Genomic DNA, 20,634 nt, shown 5'->3' on the forward strand with positions numbered 1-20,634 from the left:
CATGACAGCCAGCACATAGAGGCAATAGGATTAATACCCAGACATCTGAACCACCAGTTTGGGTGCCTGCTGTGTAGCACAAGCCACATCGGCACATTGCTTACATGGGAAGCTGGCTTCAAGTCCTTATGCAACTCAAATCATTCTCCTCCTCCCAATTTTTGCTAGAGAAAGAATTTGACACAGAAACCAAAACACTTCCTAAATGCAACCACACAATTACCTGCATATGTCCATCCTTACCCTTAGGCAAAACTAACAAAACTTCTGCTCTCAGTCACAAAAATGCAAATCTGGAGTAAATGAAAGGCTTTCCATAAGGTCATGATTCACACTAGCATGAATGAAAACAAAATCTCACATTTTGTTAAGACAAATATCTCTGAGCCACAGTGAATCTCTGCATTGGTTCCAAGTGCCAAATTTCTATATTTCTCGTGAATTTAAATAGAATAGCTATAACTTTTCCATGCTTGCTGCTTGGATAAAATCATGCCTTAACTATAAGCAACATTGTTCTACAAGTCAAAGTGCCCCAGCTCTTCTTAATCCTCCTTCTTTGTTACAAAATAATAGGCTTATTTCAAATACTCTTTAGAAAAGAATGAAGAAAAAGAAGATACACAAGTACCAACCAACTGCCCTGTCTGTGCAGAAAAGATGCAGCTCTGCACAGCACAGAAATGTCACCAAGAATCAACTCTAAGGTTTTACATACCACCCAGCGCTAGGGAATGACTGAACTCTGATCTCCTCCTGTATAAATCGATATAAATAATGCAACTCCAGCATGCCTCTCATCTCAGTGATAACACTAGAGGTCATGGCCTTAAATTGCACCTGGGGAGATTCAAGTTGGATATTAGGAAACATTTCTTCTCCAAAGGAGTGGTCAGGCACTGGAATAGGTTGCCCAGGGAGATGATTGAGTCACTGTCCCTAGGGGTGTTTAAGAAATGTACCGAGAGACATGGTTTAGTGAGGAAATATTAGTGGTAAGTGGACATTTGGACTAGATGGTCTTGGAGGTCTTTTCCAACCTTGGTGATTCTACAATTCTAACTCCTGGCAGGATTATACATGCCAAGGAGTCTCTCTTCAAGTTGTATCAGGAAGGAAGGCACCAGCTCATGATTTGAGAAGGCCAGGTTCAACTCCCTCTGTGTTAGCAACTCACTGTGCAGTGCTGGGAGAACACCAATTGTCTGGGCACTACTCATGTGCAAAACAAGAGTGACATCCTACTTCTTGGATATAAATGGAAAGTGGGTGTATACCACTGTTCGAGAGACAGGGGGCAGAAGCATGTAAAACAAAACAAATGCATATAGCCCAATTCTATGAATTCCATAACCAACAAGTAGCCATTTTATGAAGTAATTTACTTTTTCAATAACAATAATTTGGAAGTGTTTGGAGAAGAAGGAAACACTCCAATATAACTACCAAAATGTTTACTTCTAGCTGAAACTATTCCCTTAATTTTTCATGGAATTATTAATACCTTTTGATAAACTTGAAACTTATCACAAGTTCACAGCTAGCTGTGAATTAGCAATCACTTCCCCCCCTCCCCCGACATCACATCTGAAATACTTTCCTCAAAGTACAAAAACGCATCTCCTATTTGGCAAGCACACAAATATATACTTTTTGGCAATAAGCTGCTTATTGCAAAGACCGTGAAAGTGAAGGAGTCAAAATTAAGCTCATTACAATCTTAAATTGTGTCAGAGTTATGATTTGCTCCATAAATTACCAAATTTTAAATGCATGCAAATGTGCCTTACTAGAGAACTACAAATAATTTTTCATGGATCACAGGAGTTCCAGGGAGCATTTCTCTACACATCCTGAGCTCAGTGGTATCTCTCATGCAACATTGAGTATTAAATACTCCGTACAATCCCTATTCTGGCAATGGCTTTAAACAGCATACTCTACTCAAACTCTCCTGTGAAATGAGAGTGGTAGATAAATAGCAGGTGTTGTATAAATCATCCAAAAGAAAAAAATCACCTAACTTTTTAAAATTCTGCCAAGTCAGCCATAACAGTTAGCAGAAAGTCTCTCTGCACTTAAAATTTCACCAAAACAGAACAAGAAAAGAAGTTCCTCCGGCACACTCACCTTCATGAGTTCTTGGAGACACCAGAAAAAACTTCATAGACCTTTAGCAGTGGATTACTGAAAAAAGGGTAGGATATAAACTGCTGTTACTTTTCTGTGATACGTGGTCAGGCATTGTGCTTGGAAACCATTACAGCATGCATGGCACAGAGAGCACTTCTCAGTGACATCCATCAGTGGCAACACAAGATAAACTGCCTGGCAAATTCTACACGGGCAGCTAACAAGCCTCTTCTGCACATAAGAGACAGACAGATGAAGTCTTTTCCACAAACTTGTACCTTATGTTGTGACAGCATTTTCCCTGTAGCTTTTATGAAAATCTTGCCCCACTGGCTCTGCCCCCCACAGTACTTGCACAATTTCCCCTACCTCCTTGCTGTTCTTGCAAAGCCTGGTAAGCTCTGATGCTCCTTTCTTGTTGATGACAGGCCCTGCTCTGCCATCCACAACCCCAGAAACACTTCCTTACTTTGACTGTAGGAAAACCACCCTGAAAATGTGGGTTCTGATGAGTCAGGATTTTCCACTGAAATCAGCCAATATTGAGGGTTGGTTGTTGTTGCTGGTTTTCAAAAAGTAGGAGTCAGAAATTTGATAAATAATTCAATTCCAGTAGAAATCGTTGTTCTAAAATTGAACAATGCGGCAACTGTGAGTCATACCTTTTGTCATCATTTGCATATCAATTTTATTTAGTGTTTTTTTTGTGTGGTTTTTTGTTTTTGTTTTTAGTGGCTTTTTTTTTTTTTTTTGCCTGGAATTATTTTTTCACTTTCATTCAACTTCATATTTGGCTCTTCAAGCAGTGAAATAATCCACACACAACTGCACAACGGTGTCCAAAGAATAAATATCAACCATTCCTGTAAGTACAACTTGCAGGTACCATGATGACAATGAGGGATAACCAGTCTGGACATACAGCAGGAGAGTTTGCTACAGGCTTATACCCTGTGAATATGTGAAGTAGAAAGAAGCAGAGTAACTTCAAGAAAAAGTGTTAATTATCAGAACATGCTAAGTCACAGTTAACACTACTCATGTACTGAGCCTCTCCATCACCAGTGACAGACAGGGCTGTGGATTTTCTGCTCTTTACCAGTGACATATACACTACTCCTGGAACTTTACATGGTTTTCAGAGACATTCAGTGGTCAAACACTATATTGCAACTCTATACCAAAAAAAAAAACAAAAAAAAACCACAAGTCTGGAAATCTATTAGTTAGATACCTCTCAGCATAGTGAAAGCTGTAGAGTATATTTTCCCTGATAAGATAAACAAGGCACTAAGAAAGTTCTGTTTTTTTACATGAGATCTCATTTAGCAATGCACTGAAGTAAGCAAAAAAAAAAAAAAAAATTGTAGAAAAGTAAGCATCAACTCTCTGACAAGGAAAGAAAGACTTCTGTCCAAGTGTTGCAAAAACCAGATTCATTATCAATAGCTTTGGGGCAACATAGATTCCCAGCAGTACCTTGAAGTATCCAGTCTTAGAGCAGCACTCCACTGTGCCAGAGATATCATTATCATCACAGCTGCTTGATTGGTAAGGATGCCACTCCACATTACTGAGGAGATCAGAAATAGAGGTTGATGCTGTGAAATTACATCTTCATAACAGTCAGCTCCTACTGATACCTTCCACCTTGCAATTAAACACCAGAAGGTTAGGATGGACTCGTCAATAACAGTGTTACTACCTATTAGGATTTCTCACCCACTTGTAGGGATTTCAGTATCAGGAGCCCGTTTGAGCTGTGGGAGAGCTTAAGTTCACCTGTCAAAGATTAGTCAAAGGGTGTCATTGTGCTCACTGACTGCATTCCATAGTTTACATTTTCAGTAAATTTCTTTTTCAAAACCAGGGTGAGAGGACCACCAGTGGCTTATTTGATCCTTTCCCTGCACTTAGCTGCTGAGGGTTCAGTAGCAGCTCCAGGCTACAGCTCTGCTGGGTATCCACAGAGGACACAGTGTAATCTGCAGCATACCCAGCCCACTCCAACAGCTGTGGCCCGCAGGTGGTCCAGTGAGCCTTCAGGCAGCAAAACAGATTGGATGAAGCACAAAAAGCAGAGACATGGCTAATAGAAAATGTGTGGCTTGCTCAAAAATAAGAAGACCTTCCAGACTGATTAATTCTGACCTCTTTTTATCTGCCTTCTAGCTCTTTGTGATGTGCTGCACCTGAAAAACACTTTTAAGACTTCTTCAAAACAAGCAGCTAGACATTTTGCATTAATGAGATAGAATAAAGCAGCATTTCTAATGATTTCTAATGCACACTTCAAGCAGCTGAGATTTTAGAGGATGCTGGAAAACATGAGAGTGAACAATAAATGCTGAGCCAAAGCAGCTAAATCCCTCAGTTTCTGAATCAAAAATGTAAATCTTATTTCCTTCAGCTTGTATAGAAGCTGAATGGTGTGAGATCCAGCTGAGACAATGGTTCCAGCATGAATAAACAAACACCATTCATTAAAACCAGCATTGTTAAACACTTACCAGACAAACACCACTTCAATAAAACAAAGATAATCGATCCCCTAGACAGCTCATCATTTAAGATCCACAAACAAAAAAGGAGCAAGGCAGAGACAGAAAATATAGCAGTTCACATAGCAGAAGGCAGATACAAAGTGGTTTGATGGGAGATTTCCAACATCAGTAATCATGCTGCCTTCCTTGTAGCGGTCCATGAGAAATGTCACTGAGCATCACCTGATGACCAAACAAACCTCAAGTCTATCAACTACTGCATCCTGAAGAGTTGCAATGCTGCAGATGTTTAAGAAAGAGCAGGTTGTTTTTAACATTTGCGAACACAAAACAAACACTGGCAAATCATATGCATGATTTCTAAGTTTTTCTGTGTGTACATACAACAGCCTTACTCAACATGGATGACAGTTATATGCACATGTAAAAGTGAAGGTCAATCTATTAACACAGAGATCTCTTCATCTATGCAGCCTCCAGAGCAGTTCAGCTGGCAATAAGAATGCAGCTCAACATCAGAGCTACATGAAGCCCGGTGCTAGCTGGGCTACAGTGAGCAGGCACACTTCCCATCCCCATTTACATGGGGAGAAGCATGCTCTAGCATCTGCTTAAAATTTTGTAAATCTTTTCGCTGGATCAACAGCCAATTTCAATCCATACAGAAGTTCTGGAAGCTACAAAAGCTTGAGAAATAACAAAACTAAAGAAGTAATGGGAAGTACCTGATCAGGGCAGCGAGGAGCAAGACTGCTTTTATCTCTCTGAAAGCTACTCAATAGATATTCCAAAGGAAACCTGACAAGCAAATGACAAAATAGCTCTACAAACTCACAAGAATACATTAGACCCCTCCTGAAATTCCTCATGGGTTCCCTTCCAACCTAGGATATTCTATGATCCTGTCCCCCGGGCAGTAGCTACAGCCCTAAGTTGCTGGAGTTCAAGAAGCATCCAAAGAACGCTTTCAGATGTAAGGTCTGATTTTTGGGTGTTCCTATGAGGAGCCAGCAGTTGGACTCAGTGATTCTAGTGGATCCCTTTCAACTCAAGATATTCTGTGATTCTATGAAATGGTCTCCTTGCCTTTCAGACTCTTAAAACAGAGAATCAAACAGCCTTCTATCAGGAACTGAGACTTCCTTTTGGCTGCAACTGTATCTTCATCCTTTTAATCTTACTACTGGTACAGTGTAGTCCAGGAAAAAATAAAGTTAAAGCCAGAAAAAGTGAGAAACATTTTTTCCTATTATTTGAAATTATAAACAATTTCACTTGCTTTCTACTTCCACTTCATTGGGAAAAAATGGAGGAAAAATAGGGCCATAACTGTGTTCTTCATAGTATAGTGCAGTTTAATCGGTATTTGAAAGGCAATTAAACACTCTGCAGGTGGCTAGCAGATAAGCACCCAGATGTTAGAAGTGACAAATGTGATCCTTCTGGAAGCAAAACAGCTTAGTGAGAGCAGAACATTTGCTCTGAAATAGAAGCATTGGGCCACAAGGAGGTCCAAGTCACAGGGATTCAGAAAGCCACTCTGGAGTCATCCACATGAGTGGTGGTGGATTCAAGAGGCACTGTACCAGCAATGGGCTCAAGCCTGCACTGACAGATCTGATGACACAGAACAGTGGGACTGTAAATTAACTTTTGAAGAAGTCTGTATCTCTAAAATCAACTATAGACAGGACCTAATTAAGCTAGAAAAAGGTTTGAAGGAGAAATGCAATAAATTAAATGGTACACAGAGTAGCAGGAAAATGAAGGTTCATCTAATCCTTTTAAAGGCTGCAAGTTCACTCTAGCCTTCTTTCTAAACAAATGCACTCTAGTTCACTCAAATTTTCAGACCATGTGCAGAAATTGCTCAGGGAAATTCTACAGCCTCAGGCAGGCAGTCTAACTTCTGTTCATTCGTAAAACTTATGAACCATTCTTCTCCTCTCACTTCAGGTACTTCAAGCACAGAATGTACACCTAAGGTTGTAATCAGTATATTTAAATATCCACAGCTTTATGCTGTTGATTTCAGGTGTGAAGTTTTACACCAAACTCTTGCAGGATTACTTTGAAATCTCCAATGAGTTTTCAGAATTGCATCTCTTCCCATTTCACCAGCAGTCTTCACAGGTGCATTTCCCTACAAGACACTAATCAACACCAGGTGCTTACCCTGCATGTGTGGGCACAGGAATTGGGAACTTCTAGTGATCTCATCCTATAGCTTTTTCTGCCACTGCTGAAGTTGCAGAGATCCCACTCTCAGTGCATATGGCCACTTGGCTGGCATACATGAATAGCAATGCCAATCAGCTGCACGTGATCTCAATCCTTCAGAAACTGACTTTATTATTATTATTTCTCAGGGACTCAAATAGATCAGGCAACTGTTGTCATACATCACCATAGTTTCAATGATCGGGCAAGAGTCAGTTTAGTACAGCAGAAAACAAAAGTGGAACTCTGATGTTATCTTTGTCCCTTGCTCTTGCCAAAGGCTATGTGGAAGCTGCAGAACTGCCCCTTGTAAAAGCAGTGAGTGAAGAGCACAGATCTAAAGACAAAGTTGCTCTTTTTAGAGGAACAAAGAACAGTTTTTCACAAATGCAGACTGAATAGTTTGTTCACCATTTGTAATCCAGCATACAGGCTGAATGTTGAAAGGTTTGAATGTCTTCTGCACAGAGAGCTGATTTATGAATTTAAGATCATCTCACCCCATTCCTTATACAACCTCCATTCAGAACAAAAAAAGATAAGCACCAGATGCTACCCTACCCAGCAGCATTCCTGCTCTGGGCCCCACCAAGCAGGGAAGACAGCAGCACTTCAACAGACTCAGAAACATAGAGCACTGTCTACCCACAGGTAGGTGGGTGTCAGGGCTAACAGCAGACCACCTGGAAGGTTGCTGTGACTGCAGGGATGCCCTCAGACTTGCCAGAGGTATTTCAAGTACTTCATGCCCAGTGCCCTCAAGTGGGCACATAAAGCACACAGCCAAGGGGCAAAACCTGTTCCTACCACAAAGCATTACTTGCCTTTCTAGGTCAGTTGTTAGGAAGAAATTCTTTGCTCAGAGGATGGTGAAGCACTGGCACAGCTGCCCAGAGAACCCATCCCTGGAGGCATTCCAAAGCCATGTTGCATGAGGCCCTGGGCATCCTGAGATTCTGTGTGGTAGCCCTGCCCATGGCAAGGGGTAGGGACTGGGTGGGGTTTAGGACCCTTTCTAACCCAAGCCTTTCTATGGTTCTGTGATTTTAAATCAAAACTTCATCCCCCCGTACCTAGAAGAGAAATATCCTATTCCTTGCCACCACCCACTTGTTAACCAACCTAAACACATTTTTTGAAAAACTACCAAAGTAAACTCCTACCCATTAGTATTTAATCTCTGGCATGAATTCCTCTGAGAAAACAGTACCTTGGCACACACTTGCTAGTTTTACTAAAACGTGTCATTTGATTCTTGCTCAGTGAAATGGGTGATTTTTACTCTCAAACATCATATGAGATTACAGTAGTAATAGGGCAGAAGTATTTCGTTTTCTGTGGAAAACTACACACGCTGATTGATTGCTTAATCTCACTTAAACAGTCCAGGTGGCTGTGCAAAACAAAACACCTGCCTGTAAAACCTCAGAAATGCAATTGTGTGTTGGCCAACACCATACATTCACAATGAACAAGATCAGCTGATGAAAGCCAACCTTCATTCTTCTGCACATGCTAACCTGAAGCAGAAATGCATTTTGAAATAGCTTGCCTGAAATAACATATCCACTGACATATGGCATAAATGTCAATTATTTCTAATTCAAGCTTGCAAATACTGGCAATCTTCATACGTGCAACGTGAGTTCAAAAGAAACTACTGCTGAGCAAACAAAAGGATTACCATAGCAGCAAGAAGGGATTTTTAGTTATCTTATAGTGGCTAATACCAAAATGGAATCTATAACAGACGCAATCTTACAACAGCTAACAGAATAAAGTCTCACCCTCCTTGAAGAATGGAAGACACAGACAATGATGGCTACTATATCAAACACAGATTTTGCAGCAAAAATAATACTAGTGTAGTATGTATCTATCTGCATGATTGTCACTTTTAAAAATAGAGGACATAGTTATTTGTACATTTCTACCACAGTAGCAGAAATCTTATGCTATTTGAATCAGAATTGAGCCGCATCAAATAGAGGAAAAACGATTAAAAAAAAGGAACATTCTTGCCCCTCAGAAATAAAGCATTCAGGGTACAGTAGTAGACCTGAAGCACCAGATCACTACAGTATACATTAAACAGATGTAATGTGCTGTCTAGCAGCAATAAATTTAAAAACTGCAACAGCAGCAATCTTAATGAAAAGTTACCCAAAAAACTGCTTGAGTTCTTTCTCCTTCAGGCTTGTATTTAAACTATCCCAGTTCAATACAAAGAAGACAAGAGCAAAAGGATATCCAGACCAACTAGAGCAGCGTTTGTATCAGAGATACTTGTAAACTGTGCTTAAGGAAACAGCAAGGATATATAAAGATTTTCTTCCCCCTCTCACCCAAGCCTCCTTCTTTCTCCTAGTCACTGAAGAACATGTCATGTTCTAATAACAAGCAATTAATCAATTGCCTGAACCAGCAACAAGTGTAGGATACATAATTTTAGTCATTCCACTGGTAAACGTAACTCAGCACTGCTATAGTAGATGTAACACTACAATGCAACAGAAAGCACAGCAATAACAGCAGGGTAGCTAAGTCTTCAGCAGCAACAAGCAAGGATAAGCCCAAATGCAGCAGCGGACACAGCAACGGACTCAGAAACAAAGAAAAAAAAAAATCTGCTTACCCTTGGAAGACCTCAAGCACACAGCAATCTCCACCAAGATATCTCCACTGCCAACCCTTAAATGAGGTCTGGGAAGGGGTGGTTCCTGGCTCCACCCATTCTGGTCACTCAGGTACATTGCATGCACCTGAGCTCTGCTGGGTTGACCCTGCCTTCCCACCAGGTGTTCAGTCACTGGCTCAGGCTGTGACTTGGCATTTCTGCTACAGTAGATATCCTTGTGTATATTTAATTTTGGGTTTCTCAAGTCATCCTGTCTCACACCCTAGTGGACAAGTCACTGAAATCTGGAACCTGTAAACCCCAAGTATCACTATTGATCTCAAAATTTAAAAGTCTGTGAAGGAGGCTGCAAAGAATACAAATGAGACTCAATAAACAGCTGTCAGTCAGACCACAAACTTTAGTAGGTGTTTGACAGTTGCTGTGTCTATAGCTTCGAAAAATCTCCTATTCATAAGGTACCATTTGTCATAGTCTGCATATAGTGCTACTACTACTACACACAGATTTTAATCACTTAAAACACATCACCAGCAGGAAAATACGTTTAGAAATTCATTGTTATCGGTTTAGCATCTCATCAATTTCCAATACAAATTGATTGTAAGAAAAAATATGCTACACCAAAGTATACAATATTATTACCACTTTTAAAGAAAAAGGTGCCTCATTATCTTTTATTTCTGATTTTTTTTTTTTTTAATTCTGAAGATTTCCACTGAAAGTCTCATTTGGACCACAGGAAATTAGTGTCAAGCAAAATAGTTATATTCCCTATCTGCAGTAGAAGGTGCTGGGAGTCAGTTACAAATAGGTTTGTTTATTCCATTTTTGGAGCAGCTCTTCTGACTTGGCAAATATGAACACACACACACAAAAAAAAAAAAAAAACACCACAAAAAAAGTCCATAATGTATTTCATTTGTTGAGAAAGGCACTTCAGCTTTTTCTGCCCACATTATGTTGCCAGGCATTTATTTAAGGTCATCAAGCCTAGGAAAAGGTTTATTATTCTTTCTTGAACAATTATGGCATATGGCAAAGCAAAAGCCTTATAGTGACTGAGGCCATCAGGTAAGCCACTGCTCACCCCATGTGTTGTGATCTAATCAGGAGATGCACTGGCACGCTCCACAGTCTTGTTCATAGAGCCTCTTACCTTGTGCTCAAAACACAGCCTAAACATGCTGGCCTGCTCTGAGGCTAACAGCTCCAAGAGGTACAAGACAGAGCAGAACCTGGCCTGTAATCTCCTTTTCTTCCTGTATTTGAAAAAAATACAGAGCTGACAAAGCTGTTCATCAGTTCATGCCTTCTGAAATCAATGGGTTCTTTACGTATCCTAAGAATATTCTCATGAATTTGATTCAGAGGATACTACTGAATCAAAATCCCTCTGACAATACATGGATTACTGGTGTTTTGTTGTTTGTTTGTTTTTTTCGCAGAAAGAAGGTACGTGAATAAGACATTAGAATAAAGCTATGGAGAAATGCAGCTATGCAAAAATGTTTGCTTTATGTTCTTCAACTATTGAATAGCTTGCCATATAAATTAAAATGGCAATGCTCAAACAGCATCAAAAGAAATTTTATTCAACATTATTTTCCTCAAAAAAATTGACTGCTTTTTAGTCAAATAATCCATGTAATTATTCCAAGGAAACCATCTAGAAGATTAAAATTACAACCTCCGATCTTCTTCTTCTTGAGTCCTCCTCTTACAGATCTGATAATCTGTGTTTAGTAGATGTAAATTAACTATATACTGTAAGATACGAGTAACCTGCATGAAAAAAAATGCCATTGTTCTGCCTTACAGAAAATAAAGATGAAGTGAAAACTTGTGGTATTTAATGCAGGCCAAAATTAAATTTTGCAGAACTGCTGAGAGAAAAGCCCATGTTTATTTATAAAGGAGTAATAAAATAGTTATAACTTAACAACAACAAAGTGAAATAACATTAACAGTGAATGTTGAGGGCCAAAGAACCTCATATTTGTACCTGAGATTATGTTAGTGCCTTGTAAATGTTGAATTAATCGTGCTCAGGTACATATCTAAGATACATACCCCCCTAACAAATGTTGCACCATTTGAAAGAAACAAAGCAATTGCAGTATCCTTACAATTCACCACGTTCTGTTGGGACTTCTTTTGTCACCTTGCAGGACTCGACTTTGCTACAAGAAGTGAGATCAGTTTCACGGGGCTTGGAAATAGGACTTTGCAGTCCACACAATGTCTTCAGAAATAAACAAAAATATTAATATCCCAATGAAGTACATATCATCAAAGAACCATATTTTCCTGTACATTAAAAAAAAAATGAAACAGAAACCAAGTTGAAGTGTCAATGTGTGGGGCTTCTTCCCAGCAGCATGGTAGGGATTTCTTACGTGGATTTAGTGTTTGGCACTCAAGTCATGGCTAAAGCTTGCCAACAGCTAGCAAATCAAGATTCATTTTTAAGCACTGATCAGTAAGAGATCTGCATCATTAGAACAAGCTATTTTTTTTAATATATAGCATGTTATCTAAACAGTGTTATGGGGACAGATTAAGAGAGAAGATGTTATCACGTCAGGAGAGCATAAGCTGACACTTTTATTTTTATTGTATTGCATCAAAGCATATATTGTACTTTGGACATCACAATTATTTCCTGTCTCCTCTACATTACACTTTACACTGGCTGGTTACTAACTCAGTTTAGAAAATAGTCTACCTGTGCAATACCTCCACATCCGCACAGTTGTATTACATATTATCTTCCACACAAGTCTCATAGCACACTTCAATCAGGTTTTATCCATTGTACATGATCTGATGGCCTAGATCCCCAGCTGCAATATGTCAGCATCAATTTTTTGATTTACGCAAGCTGAAGATTGCATGTATGTGAACATTTTCACTCCAGCTGCTGCACTGCCATTTCTGAAGTGGAAAATTGTAGAGCGTTCAGCTATCTCCTGAATTACTCATCTCAAGTAACTGAAAAATGCTATATCAAAATGAGTTGAGTTAATCTACGTCATTATACACATGAAAGATGCAGAAATCAATCCATATGCTTAATCTTGCACAACATAAGTCAGCTGCTGAAAAAGGAGACCAGGGTATATAGTTAATGAGGGTGCAGATATTTCTGCCCAAGCAGGCCAGCAGAAAACAGAAACAAGTATTTAATTGCTAAGAAAAGCAGGATCCTCTAATTGCACCATTGCATTCACTCCCTGAGATTAAAAAACACCAATTCATCTGCCCTGTGGCTGTTGCTTTTGATTTAAGAGCAGTAATGGGATTATGAAGCAAATCCTCCCATCATCCATGATAATGCATGTTGGTTGGGATCACCTAGTGATTTTGGTACGTATATATATCACATGCCTTCAGACTTTCAATTAGGACAGAATTGTTTTCTACAGATGCTACGTTTTGGTTCTAGCAGAAAATCAACATTGATAACACTCCAAAGTTTATAGTTGCTGCCAAGCAGTGCTATACAGAGCCAAGGCCATATTCATTGAAGGGCCCAGGGTGCAGGGAGCAAACAGGATTAGAAGTGCTGCCTTAAACTGGATAAACAATGTCATGCAGAAGAATTTCTGAAGGGGCTGGAAGTTCATCTCTCTTCTGCTGCTCAGGGGACTAGCTAGAAGGTGGTGAGAAGTTGCTTGTGCACTGTTTTTTATATAAATTCTTTTACACAGAATGGCCAGGATTGGAAGGGACTCAACGATCATCAAGCTCCAACCCCCCTGCCACATGCAGGGCCACCAACCTCCCCATTTAATACTAGATCAGGCTGCCCAGGGCCCCATCCAACCTGGCCTTGAACACCTCCAGGGGTGGGGCATCCACAACCTCGCTGGGCAGCCTGTTCCAGCACCTCACCGCTCTCTCTCTGTAAAGAGCTTCCCTCTGACATCCAACCTAAATCTTCCCTCCCTCAACTTAAAACCATTTCCCCTCATCCTGTAGTTATCAACCCTTTCAAAGAGTTGATTCCGCTCCTGTTTGTAGGCTCCCATGTATAGGTATATAGTCATAAATGTATATAACTATATAGATAGTCATAAATACTACCTTTTTTCTTTTTCTCTCAGTAAATAACTTCCTCAACCCACGGGTTTTGTTTTTTTTTTTTTCCCCATCTACAGTTGTTTCATCCATCACATTGGGAAAGACTAAGGAGAGAGCAAATTGCGTGGTGCTAAATCACCTGCCAGGTTAAACCACAACAGAAAGCTAAAAAGTAGCCTCTTCTCCAACTATATGCATTTTGATCCCTAAACAGAATGCAAGTGTCTGAACAAGTGACTGGTCCTTCGTACCATGCTAAACCCACTGCTTTCCTTTGATAGCTGTCTTGAACTGTATGAAGAAGGAAATCCAAAGGTCCAAGCACTGCACAAATTGGAATGCAGTTTCTTTCACAAAGATATTTAGCTGTACAAAAACATTACTATCAGTTGGAGAAAACATCCAGAAATGCTAATTAGATGTCTTTAACTCCTGTATCCCACATTAAATGAAATTAAGAGTTGTTAAATGGAGCAATAAATACAAGACCATTTTGTATGGCCATCCTTTAAAAAAGCTAGCATAAATTAGGTCATCTTGCACTTTATCTGCTACCTGTAATAGCTGATTCAATTCCTGGACGTTTGCTCAGCAAATATTTAATTCTATTGGCTATCCATTAAATACATAAAACCATTGCTTAACCTTTAACCAGCTCAGCACTATGCTTGGAAATCTGGTCATCAACTCTGATAATTAACACTCCAAATCCCGCTAACATCTTCTTTATACATCACAAACCCAAGGTCAGAGGGGTTAATATTTTGTAGTTAAAAATGCTGATAACACATAATTGGGAAAGAAGAGGAGCATACCAACAGAGAGCAGCAGAGTGAGCTAATTTTCTAATAAATAAACTGAAATAGATTACGAGAGAATCACAGAAATGAACAAATATGGCTGAGGTGTGGTATAGGAGTATCCTTTGGAGCAGGTTTTAAGAGTTGTGATCGCACATTTTGGGACATCTTACTTCCACTTTACCAGCCACTGTTACATTGAAAATGGATTATTTAATGGACTTCTAAATTTAGAAGAGCTGGTCATTGCAGTATCTCTGTGGTCACTGGAACTGTGTTTTATCGGCCAATTTTTCAAGACATCCCTCTTGCCCCCAGTTAAGATATTCAGTTGTGCAAAGGATGCACTGTGACCTTCCCTGTGAAAATTATGAGACTTGCTCATTAAAAATGCAGAACATCAAAGCTAAGTATTTTTTATTATCTCTCCCATATAATCACTTGCTTCTAATCTCCCTCTTTTTGCACTTAACCATACAATAACAGGTACCCCCAAAGAGTTTAAACTTCTTTGTTTTGTGAGCAAGAAAAAAGGTTGTCTCATAGGGAAACACAGTTTTCATAGCAACAACTAACTGAAATAACTGACATTTAGATGCAAGAAGTACATTCATTCTTCATTTTTGAAATAATAAAATCATACAGGCTTAAAAGCTTCTCTGCATTTGATGTTATAACCTGCAGCCCTGTACAAGATGGTAGGTTGAGATTGGCTTAGATCAAAACAGCTTTAAGTACTTCCACATACTGTAGGAAGAAACAGTGACCACTTAATAGAAAGACTATCCTGAATTACTATCTTCACATTAACAAAAAGCAAACAAGAACTCTCAAACTGCAAAAATGTAGAAAGATTTGTGTTGTTCCCCCTCACCCCCACCCTTTGTATGTTTGATTTCAACTCTTGACAATTTGGTGAGTATAGAAATTAATACCACTAGCTATTATAAGCACAATTTCAAATCTTTCCCAGCAGATTAGTAGTTATGAAAAGATTTCCTTGCATCAGGTGGTTCAGCAAACTGCAAGAGCCATTGCAAGTCATTCATATATATATTTTTAATTGTTGCTCTGTTTTCTTAGAAAGACAGTATAGTATGATATTTTATTAAGATCTCAGTTACCTCCATAAGCTTTTACTTATGTACATTTAAATAGAATTGTCTATTTAATCTAGTGTAACTATGTAAGTTCAAATGAGACCCAAAACGAGACAAGAACATCAGCTAAAGTACCATCTAATTAAAAATATATACATAGGTAAAATTTTCAGGATTTCCCATTATCACTTGTTGAGGGCTGTTGGGAACAACGATGCATTAATTTGCTTTAGTATTAGTTGTGCCTCCCCTCAGCCCCCAGCCCTACAACCCCCAAACCAGCTAAACCATTCATGCCTACTTTCATTGTCGATGAGGCAGTTAGGTGGATTTAACATCACACCATCTGTCTGTTTGAACAAGTTGTAGTCATAAAGCTGCTAAAGCTTAAAGGAGATATTTGCACAGAAATCAGGGCTGCAAAGAGTAAATAAAACTTATGAAGCTAAACACTAAACAAAGCTGGCTTTCAATTAAACTGTATTCCTGGTAAAGCATGTGTGATTACACCTGTAAGGATACTTTCCCTGCATCTAATCCTAATTTTCTAGTGCTGCAGCTTCAAGATAGCACTGAAATGCATATCCATCTTTCAAGAAATCAGAAATTGTTTCATTTTAAATGTACACTTCAGTAAAGGAAGAACAAACAGTGCATGTAACAGGAAAGACCAATTCCTATAGTTGCAACTGAGATCTTTTAATTCCTCACTCAGTCTTCTAACTTTCAGCTGAGAATCTGGAAATTTTTGCTTATTTGTCTTGAGACACATTTCTATGTGGTGGGGGAAACAGAAAAGGAAGGGAATGAGATGAGACCATAGTAAGACAAGTGGTCTTTCAAGGAGAAAGTATTATTAATCTTGAATTTCCAATAGTTTCGGTGAAGAATATTAAGATTGAAGTAAACAGCCCCAGCACACTATTCATAAAGAGATGATCAACATGAAAGTGTTAATTTGCTTCTTCCCAGAAAGTCAGAAGCCTTCTTGTTGTCTTCTTCCGTTCTTGACCAAATATGACCTGTGTCTTTAGAAGATTTGGAAAAGCACTTAAATTATTTTGACTTTTTTTCCACTATACATAGTAGGCTTTTTTTTTTTTGACAAAACCTAAGAAAGAGGATAGGAATGAAGAGGGTACTTAAGTTTCACAACACCCTATACTTCAGTTTGTGTGAAGAAAGAAGAAAATGACATGCAATACAGTTTCTGAAAGTTACCAGTGGAGTTTAAGTAATCTACAAGGCTAAATGTTGTGCTTACGGCTACACTCCACATATCAGTTTTGCTGCTGCTTCAGAGGATTATCTACAATCACATAGATTAGTGGGGTTTTAAAAGGAATTAAGGGATTTGATATGTTTTTGTACTCATCATTCTTTTCAATTCACTTAATGTGAAACATTATCCCATTGCTGACCTCCACTGTCTGCAGCTAAGGGTCACTTTCAGTTTAAATTTCAGTCATTTGCAGAAGGCATACAATCTTCAGACACTCTCCCACTCATCATGAAAGGTGAGAGTCTGAAAATTCTCCAAATGAGAGATTTTGCAAACAGGCAGAATCAGTTATTCTGTCTTACCATATTTAAGTTTCTATACTGCAGTTTACACAGAGTAAACTCCACTTTGCCAGACTTAAGTGATACAAAAATTATGCCAGCCTCAATCCAATAGCACCTTGAATACCGCAAAATTTGTTCCAAGCTCTTCTCCCACATCTATGACACTGCTTAAATTTGAGAACATGACACAGTGGGTTTCCCTCCTCCCCTCCACAAGCTTCTGTCCAAAAACATAAGAGGAAAATTTAAAAAAAGTCATTCATCTGTAAATACTGATTCTCAAATCGGCTTTTGTAGGATTCCAGACTAAACTTCTTAATTAAAATACAAGTATACAGATCCTTCTAGAGTGACGCACATTGGGAGGGTGTGTAAAATAACAGTGAGCAGAAGCATCAACTTTCTCCCTCCTCCAATTGAGTTCTGCCTGGGCCTCTGCATCTGAGAAAGGAGAGCTCACAATCACAGGGCAGTAGGAATGGCTATTACCAGTCATCTTCTTTCAAGAACTTAGAAATGCTCCCTCCTACATTCCTTCTCCCACTTAACGAGTCTTCTTAGCAGACCCTAAGAGTCCATGCATGTTCTATTCTACTTTCCCCTGGGTTCTTTAAATTGATTTCCCCAAACTCTAGGAGACACTGCTGCCCAGAGAGCTGGAGCATGAAGGTTTACCCCTCACACTCCTTTGACGTAGGTGCACAAGAGTCATTAGTTTGCTTTGAGGCCAGCTTCCCCAGCTGCGTTAGGTCAATGTGCCCCATGCTGCCATGGAAACTCTGGCCAAAACCAAGTCTACAGCATGTTTTATTCACTAGACTGTTTGCATTCTGCTCCCTTAACTGGTGGAGCACGAAACTGGTTACTAATGCTACCTCATTTGAGGGAAATCTGCTATTCTGTTTCAACTGCTCTCCTAACAATAGGCATTGAGCTGCAGAGCAGCTTTCATATATGCACACACAGAGCATACCAAGTAATTGCTATTCGTGACTGCTAATATTGAATAAGTGATTAGGTGAGATGTTAACAGGTAAACAAGACACTTTTCTGGCATCAGTACCAGCATGCAGTTTCAAGCCTGAGGACTGTATATGCCCTCATCGGAAGCAGAAATAACCATATTGAAGTCTAACGGGAGAGGTGACAAAACACTAACCACTGTTGCCACTAAACTACATATCTCTTATGAAGTTTCCATCATCTGTTTTCCAAATTTCTCCATAGTATATATAAGTTTAGATTTTGTTACTAAACTGAACCTATGTTTTCCAGCCAAAAGATGACTGCATAAAAACAACATTTACAACATATTTCTGAATTAACTTCGCCATGTTTTCTCAGTTTCAATTCCCTAGTACCTGATGGAAAGGCATTATGTTTCACAATCACTCAGTGTTTTTACTAATACTGTAAAAGCTAGGGCTCAAATGCTGTGTATAAGGGATTGGAAATATTTCACTTTCCATTTCTTCCTATCAAAACTGTATAGATAGCGAGCAGAGGAGGGAAATCTGAAAAAGAATAAAACTTTACTAATTCTTGTTAAGGCTCCACCAAAGCAGACTGCTGTTACTCAGTACAAGAAACAGCTCCCCAGACTGTTTCTCAAGATGGTTTAAAAATAGAAAACAAATTTTTAGAAAGGTCTTTCTTTCAGATTGAGTACTTAGCTTTAATATAGGTTTGTCCCCTTTTACTTAGTGCCCCTCATCCTGCGCTGTCACATCTCCTATGGCAACATGTCAAAAATTCGATTCTAAGCTTTTTAATAAACTTGACAAGAACCATATGTACCTTGTGTACAATTAAGTTATAAATCCATTAGTAAACATTTTTTTTAGAGGAGCACTTGCAATCAAGCACTAGATGTAAACTTGTCTAGAGTAACCGTTATCTGCAACAATTGACCACTTGCTTCAACAAAAGGTGTTCAGCATTAGGAGGACAATAGCAGCAAATACTTGGTTCAGGAGCTAGCAAAAATCATAGGTTTGTTAGCCCGGATTTACTGAAGTGGGCAACAAGTGCAGCTGCATAACTACTTCTAGAAGCAGGGCTTGTCTTTCAATCAAGAGAATTGCTTTCTGCACTTGCATTTCTCTTTTTAATTACAGTCAGATGATAAGTTGAAGAGTTCAGATACAACTTTTAAGAGAATTAGGTTATTTAAAATGCCATTTTGATGTAAAATTTGTAGTGGGTAAATGTTAAGCCAGGAGGCCACTAATGGCACATTCTGTTCCAGCAACAAACTGAAAGGCAAGAGATTGAAACAAAGAAAACAACTTTCTTATGTTTACCACCATTCTCTTCTGTATTTTCTCTTTTACCAACAAACCTCTTGCAATAGCATCCTCAGCTATTTTACATAGGTTTTATGTCATTTGATAAATATTGCAGTTCATTATTACCTTAGAAGATGAAATAACAGAATAGTATCTTTTGTCAAAATTTAAGATGCTAAAAAAAGACTTTTGGATTCAGGGAAAACTGAAATTTCAGTGACAGATTTTTTTCCCCTGCTCTCCTTCTCCCCACTTCTGTTGCTGCTACTCAGTATTTCCTTCATCTATGAAGGGGAAGTAATTTTCATAACTAGGTATTTTCCTCCAGCTTCCCCAACCTGTTAGTTCCCCCAAATAAATAAGCATATTTGCAGTTCTATACTATAAAGTGATTCAGACAAATCAGTACCAGAAGTTTGATTCCCAGTGTTCAATTCTCCCTGCTCACAACATTCCTTCTGAAAAACACACGTAAGTGCAAGGTCACTGCAATACACAGCTCTTCAAACTGAAACACACTTCAGCTTTTCTAATGCTTTTATGAATGGTTCATTTTTCCCTGCACAACCGTGCACCTTCTAATATCTTTTGTTGAAGACAATCTGCTGTTTCCTGAAGCTTTATAAAAGCTGAGATAAAAAATTTCCAGTCATTTTTCCCTACATTTAGCATAGCTGCTAGGTTTGTGCTAAGATGGCTTTTCTTCCACGCCACACTCAAGAGTAAGACACAGCAGATGCCCTTATACAAAGTAGTTCAATTGAGAAGGCTGTGAGATCACCTTGATTTTCAGAGCTTAACAGTGCATCCTCTTAAGGCCTCCAGAGATATTCCCCAAAAGATTAAATTTAAGTATGAATTCATTTTTCTCTTTATTAAAAAGATTAAATGAAAGCTAGAATGCCTGTACCCATTTCCTCGGTCATATCAGTCTACACAAATGCACCTTTATTTTCTAGATTAACAGATGGCTTGTATTTAAATAGATAAGTCTTTCTTTTACTCTACAGACAAGGCAGAAATTTTCGATTATCTAGCAATACAAGATAGGAAAAGAAAAATAAAAGGGGATGAGATCTTATTAACATCCTGCTGAAAAACAAACAGCAAAACAAGTTATTGCCTTTCTGCATCAACCTTCCAAGGAAACTGGCTGCAAGATGTTTCTAGATATACAACACAAACTACATCAAATGAGTAGGGTCCTATAAGAGCTTTATTTTGAAAACTTGCATTTGTTTCTTCCCATTTCCGCAGTTTCAATGAGGGAAAAAAATTAAAAATGAGAATCTCCTAATC

At 38.8% G+C, this 20,634-nt stretch overlaps 1 protein-coding gene across 3 annotated transcripts in view; it reads right to left on the reverse strand.

The window, feature by feature from the left end:
• Positions 1-20,634, reverse strand: part of RPS6KA2 (ribosomal protein S6 kinase A2) — a 263,441-nt gene that overhangs the window by 209,727 nt on the left and 33,080 nt on the right. The window contains exon 1 of one of the 3 annotated variants that reach the window (XM_048936518.1): positions 9,493-9,539. The exons of the other annotated variants lie outside the window; for them this stretch is intronic. The gene's annotated coding sequence lies outside the window, so the exon portion shown is untranslated. Of the gene's footprint in view, positions 1-9,492; positions 9,540-20,634 lie in introns of those variants that run through there. 3 annotated transcript variants of the gene reach the window in all.

Source organism: Lagopus muta, chromosome 2 (assembly GCF_023343835.1).
Source record: "Lagopus muta isolate bLagMut1 chromosome 2, bLagMut1 primary, whole genome shotgun sequence".
In the NCBI taxonomy this organism is placed as follows: Eukaryota; Metazoa; Chordata; class Aves; order Galliformes; family Phasianidae; genus Lagopus; species Lagopus muta.